Here is a 6,835-nt window from a genome sequence, read left to right on the forward strand (position 1 = left end):
GATAGTTTTCTTTCGCTAATCCGTCGCACATTTGTGACGGAAAAAATTCATCGCAAATGTCTATCTCTAATCCACGTTTTTCTTGTAGTGTCTATTGTTGAGAAGAAGAAAAAGATACTATTTGTCTATTGTTTGTATTATATCTATTGTTAAGAAGAAAAAGACATTTATCTATTGCTTGTATTATGTTTATTAATGTTAATTTTTTTGTATACATGATTTTATTTTGGTATATTGTTTATTCACGTTGTTAGTTGTATAGTTTGTTTATTCAATTATTAATTTATTCTTAAGAACAAGTTAAGGTTACTTAATATAATTATCTTACAATGTTCAACAATATATTATTTGACTATTGCTTATTATTGCTGATTTTATATTGTATACATATGTTTCTTATTATGTTTTAAAAAAATATAATTATTTGAGGGTATTGCGCATAAGCCTTTTTAGAGGCTCATCGCCTAAGCTCCGCCGCCTATGAAAATTGAGGTACATGTTGAATTCATAACTCGTTTGTTGGATCTACCAAGTTTGATTCAAGCCTATCTCGCACAAAACAACAAAGACCACTTGTGTGTGTTCGAGCGCGCTGGCGTGTGATTGTATGTGTGTAGCATTTATGCATGTGTATGCTGCTCATTCTCCGCACCCCCACCCTCCCTTTGGAAAATAAAGATACAGACTTCCTTTTCATTTTTTATGCGTACCAAATAGGTTGTTTCACTTCTGGTCGTGAAGAGGGATATTCTCAGAAAAAAAAAACGAAAAGAAATGCTCCCAATTGCCAATTACCAGACTGTCAAAAAAGGTAAAGGAAAAAAGAAAAAGAAAAAGGACAGAAATAAAGAAAGAAAAAAAAAAAGAGGAAGGAATATGGGCATGGCTGAAAGTTTTGAAACTATTAAAACTTCCCCAGTAAATTAACATGTCCCTGATATTTGCAGGTCTAGTCTAAGGGGCTGTATCTATGCATTTATAAAATCGAGGACCCATTTTTTCATTAACTAGTATATTAAGTGTTCACATTATATGCAGTTGCGCTGCATGATGCATTATGCAGCGCGGCCGACAGCCTATCTTGGTATTTTCTTGAGATGGGCGTGGTATCCATCTTGAGAAATGTTGAGATGAGTGGCTGTCAGCGATGCAGTGCATAAAATTTGCCCTCATATATTAATGCAAGAAATATTTTTTCCTGCAACCAATCACACCATCCTAAGATGCATAACATGCACACTCACCTCTCTGCCTTGGTCCAATCAAGGACAGCTAGTGCCAGCATTTCTCTTGACCCCACACTCCATCTGATCTCCCATAAAAGCCCTCCCCTTCTCCAATCTCCACAATATCAAACCAAAGAAACAGAGAGAATGGAGCCATCACACACCTCACCTCTGCTCATTCTCTCTCTCTGCCTATCAGCTGCGTTTTTCTTCACAACCACTGATGCCGCCTTGAACGTGACCGGAATCCTCGACAAGGCCGGCCAATTCTCGGTGCTGATCAAACTACTTGGCACCACACAGGTGGGAAGTCAGCTAAACAATGAGCTCAACAGTTCATACAATAGCCTCACTTTCTTGGCACCATCGGACGCCGCCTTCAACAGCCTTCCGCCGGGCTTCCTCAACGGTCTCTCACAGGAGCTGCAGGTTAAGCTTGTTCTCTTCCATGTGGTTTCCAAGTCCTACAGTTGGGACGATTTCCGGACTGCCAGCAACCCTGTGATCACACAGGCATCCGGACCCAATGGCCCATATGGCCTCAATTTCACTTACATTGCTAACCAACAAGTGAATGTCAGCTCTGGTTCGGTCCAAACGACGTTCTCGATTGCCCTCAACTTGACAAAGTCATTAGCAGTGTATCAGATTGACAAGGTGTTGGTGCCCGCAGATAAGTTCAATCCCGCTCCCTCACCAACAACATCTGCATCACCAAAGAGTGTTGCACCTACAAGTGAGCCAAAATCTAACACATCATCTGCAGGTTCAACCAGTTCTCCAGCAGGTTCAGCAGCTACCAGTGTTCAAGGGCACTGGAGTCTCAAGGGGAGCCTGTTGACTGTCTTGGGATTGGCATGCATTGGTTTGTTCATTTGAGTGCAGAGTTATGTTGAGGGAGAAGGGTGTGGGGATGATGTTTTGTATGCTCTGTGGATTTTTGTATTTCCCTCTCTTTTATTTGATGTGTAGTTTGGGCATTGATTCATTTTCTCTTTGTGTTGCCCTCTTGGGTTTAATGTGGTTTTTGGAGATTCATTCATTTGCGGTTGGCGTTCTTGCATGCTTTTTGAATTCCTTCATTAGCTCTCTCTCTCGCTCTTGCCCTCTTGAGTTTAATGTGGTTTTTGGAGATTCATTCATTTGCAGTTACATTCTTTCATGCTTTTTGAATTCCTTCATTAGCTCTGTCGCTCTTGTCCTAATGTGGTTTTTCGAGATTCATTCATTCTCAGTTACATTCTTTCACGCTTTTTTTCATTCCTTCAGTCTCTCTCTCTCTCTCTCTCTCTCTCTCTCTCTCTCTCTCTCTCTCTATATATATATATATATATATATATATATATATATATATACACCTCATGGAGTGCATCTATTGCACAAGGCCGAAGCTGGTTGTACTCTAGTAGGCAGGGAACCTCAAAGGTCTTACCAACCAGAGGCCTGCCATAAATTTTGACAAATAAAAAATACTTTACTGTTTAATGGCATGATATCAGCAATGATGCGGGATGAAAACTGGTCTTAAACCTACATCCCTGTAAAGTGGTTTTCTTTTTTAGTTTTTTTTTTTTTATAGTTCAAAGGAAAACACCCCATCACTGATCGCAAATTGGCTGGTATCCTATTGGTAAAACCCTTGAGGTCTCTCTTGCCCACCGGAGAAAAGACCCAACTTTAACCGTGCGGCAAGGGACGCCACCTGTGGGTTTCGAACTTGTGACATCCCATCATCTTGGTAACATTCACAAGTCTCCCCTAACAGATTAGTTGTCCTTGAGGGCCGTTCTCTTCTAAGTTAGATCATATAGATTGACGAAAGAAAAGGGTTTCCTTTTTCCATGTAATGGATGAACATGAATGGCATGTGAAGTAGCAAAGATATAATTGAGAAATGAAAATCTCAAGGAGCAGGGCCACTCATGGGTGCGGGATCCACGCCAGACTGTTAACTGCATGAACCTAATCACATGCAAGTCAGCACCAAAAAATGGACCTTTGGCATGCGTGATATCATGGTGCTTTTAATTTCTCAATAAAAAATAATTGCTCATGAGGTCAAGATCTACAGGGTGGAAATGAGGAAACGTTAACTTATCTTTGTCACCTTTCACATGGGATAGAATCTCTCACGTTTAAATATCACAGATGACTTCTCAAGTCTCTTTTTCAAATGCAACCAGCCATTTAATTTCTCTAATTGTGAATGTAAGATTGTCCTTTCCCTCTTTTTTTCCTATAGGCTAAGTGCAAAAACCACATCCTGGCGACTGTATACTGCTTCAACCTTGCGGCAGGGAAAGCCCTCGCTGGGTTTCAAGCTTTGATCATCCCATGTCATGTGACAAACCATAGTCACCCTTAGCCAGGAAGGTAGAGCCCCTGTGGCCAATTATCCTCTAGGTTCATGTGGCATAGTGGGTGGATAAGATCGAAATTGGGTGATGTGGATTCAAAAAAATAGGTTGGATGGTGGTGGCTTCAACCATGCCCTTAGATGTAAAGTATGGACATATCTGCCATTGTGCGGGCCAAAATATCATTGTTTTGATGATGGCATTGGAGCCACAAACGTCAACTGTTGCAGGATTGTCTGGGTCAGCATGTGCGCGGACCAGGCTTTCCACTTTGGCATTATGGCATTTGCTCGAGGTCACTGTTCCAGTTTGGCACATTGGTCATGCTCATGGTTTTCATCTCTCTTTGTTTTGTTACAATCCCTAGTAGTTGTGCCAAAAGTCTAAATTGATTGCCTCAATCTCTCATGATCTCATCTTTGGATCTTGAGAGTCTTAGGATGGATTACTATACATTGGTGTTTCTTTTTCTCAAGAGACTTCCTTGGCTTTATTTAGAGATCTCCCTCCATTATTATTGTCAGATGAGTTCAGTTTCACTCATCCCTTATGTTATTCCCCTTCATTCAAGTTGGTTTGATCAAATCTGACCTTATAAATGAATTCAGCATGATCGACTTAATAAGAATCAACACTTGGGTCATGTTTTTTCAACAAATGAACATGATTTTTTAAATCACAAAATTTGGTATTTTGTCAACTGCCAAAAAATCTTGCGCACAAGTGGTATTGCTGTGATTTAAATGTTGATCTTCACTAAATGAATGAATGATAGACAGCATCTATTATGTCTGATTTGATAAAAAACAACTTGCATCTTTAAAATCCTAAGGAGGGGTATGAAGATAGGGATGACAGGGGATGAATGAAACTGATTTGATTGCCAGACATCAATCCATAGTGGCTAATGCAAAACTCTCATGAGTCCGAATCGGGTGCAATATGATTGCACAAATATTTGTGCATTAATCCCTTCATTGCCCTCCATCAGGCCTTGAGCCCCACAAATGACAAGCCCTGTCCACAAGATGGAGGGTGATCAGGTGCTTAATGCACAAATATTTGTGCAATCATATTGCACCTGATCCTTTCACAACCCTCATAATGTGCAGAAAAAGGTGACTTGGCAGAAGGGCAGCTTTTGCTTAATGTGGCACCATGGTGGCACAGTTGGCACACTTGGCTTCTTGCAAGCACAAAGCAGAACTAAGGGCCCATGCTATGCAACCACAAGACAGGATCTTAAAATGCCCTATAATTTGGGGGTTTAGTGTTATTCTTTCACGTTGGGCGCCCCCCGGTCCCACATCATACTCCAAAAGCCTTTTTTCTAGTTGTAATTATCATTAGTCACAGTTGCAAACAATCATAGGCTGCAAAAAATCTTTGATAAATTAGTGCAGAATTTAATAATGATAATTATTTGTGTTTATTCATATTTAATTTTCTTATGTTTATGTTTTCTTATTATAGATTAAACAAGATTAGTAAATACTCTAATTCGTTAAGAGATCTTTTTTTTATTGCCAAAGAATCCCAAGCGGGGAATGGCTGTAAAAAGAAAAAGACTACAATTTCAGTTTAGGTTACCATTTTGGTTTTGTGGATGACTTTAACCATTGATTTAGTTGAGCTTGGTGTGGGCTCTACCATGACATTTCTCATGGAGGAGATGTTTGTTACCCTTCACTAGAAAAGAGCCATGTCATAGGGACTCACCGTTTTGGGTGTGTGCCTCTGGTGACACGAGCAGACACGCTGACATGGACACTGACACGTTTGGATTTTATGTTAGTATTTTTAATATTATTTTAATAAAAATTCTATTCTTATTAATAAAATATCAAAATATTTTTTATTGATTAAATAATTAAAATTTCCGTTTCTTCTTGTCCTATTTTTCAAAAAAAAAAAAATCAGTCTTACGAGTGAAAACCCCATCACGTGTCTCATTGTCCAATATGACATAGGAGAAGAAGAGGTCCTCTTTTACAAGAAAGGGCATAAAGTAATCGCCCCTGTTTAAAAAAAAAAAAGATGACCCATCCATGGGGTTTCTGAGGGCAGCAGCTACCTGCCCTGCCCATTGGTTTACCTACCATACCCACTTATTAAGGCAGGAGATAAGAACTATATAGTAAACTGCTACCCGTTTCTCACCCACTGGTAGTTACTTCTTTATGAAGTTTTATCACCATCTTCAATGTGCACCATTCTCCATTTGTTTTTAGTAAGTAGGCGTAACTTCCTCCTTTTAAAGATTTTTTAATAATAAATTAAAAAAAAAGACCTTGTACCTTAAGTTTTTTTGGCAATTCGATTTCACTCATCCCCATCTTCAATGTGCACCATTCCCCATTTGTTTTTAGTAAGTAGGCATAATTTCTTCCTTTTAAAGATTTTTTAATAATAAATTAAAAAGAAGACCTTGTACATTAAGTTTTTTTGGCACTTCGATATCACTCATCCCTATCATCCTATGCATCTTGGGTTCTCATTGTCCCAAGTTGTTTTAATCAAATCAGATCCCTTAGATGTGACCTACATAGTTCTTTTCCAATGAATATTGGCATTTGAATCGCCAAAATGGGGCCTGTGTGCAGGATTTTTTTGGGCAATTAAAAAATAATGGCTATAAAAATATCATAATTTTTTATTCGAAAAGGTTTTTATTTTTGCAAATTAGTCCTTGTTTTGTGAGGGATTTGCAAAATCATCCCTGCTTTATCCCAATTTACAAAACAATCCCTGCCATATCTGACGTTAATGCAAAGAGGTTCTTATATTAAAAGCACTTCTGTTTTTGCTATATTGCTTTATTGGAATTTCCATAGCCAAGCTAAGATTTTGTTCCATTCGGTTTAATTCGTAGAGAGCTCCTTAATTTGGTGGACGAGCGAAGCACTTGAGAGATGTTAGGGATGTCAATCAATCGGTTTTTATCCGATATCCGAATTTAATTCCCTTTAGTTGCATTTCGTAAGCCAAAACCATTGCAATCAGATGCAGATATGATTTTGATTTTTTGCTACCGAATCCAATGAATATCCAGATACCCCAGGTGGGGCCCCGCGACCAACCTGCCTTACGTGGCCACATCTGAAAGCTACGGATACACCCCTTCACCAACGGGGTTTGATCCCGTGTCTTCATCTCAGCACCTCTCACAACCACCCTGATGGCCACGGGGCAACCATCATGCTGCACATAGTAAGAAACATGATCCTACAAATTTTGAGGATCAAACTCAAC

The 6,835-nt window shown here is 39.2% G+C and overlaps 1 pseudogene; it reads left to right on the forward strand.

Moving 5' to 3' along the window:
• The first annotated feature begins 1,373 nt into the window (after window positions 1–1,373).
• On the forward strand, window positions 1,374–2,105 carry LOC149814229 (fasciclin-like arabinogalactan protein 13 pseudogene; annotated as a pseudogene).
• Window positions 2,106–6,835: the final 4,730 nt, after the last annotated feature.

The sequence above is a fragment of the Nuphar pumila genome, chromosome 15 (assembly GCF_984573655.1).
Source record: "Nuphar pumila chromosome 15, dmNupPumi1.hap1.1, whole genome shotgun sequence".
NCBI lineage: Eukaryota > Viridiplantae > Streptophyta > Magnoliopsida > Nymphaeales > Nymphaeaceae > Nuphar > Nuphar pumila.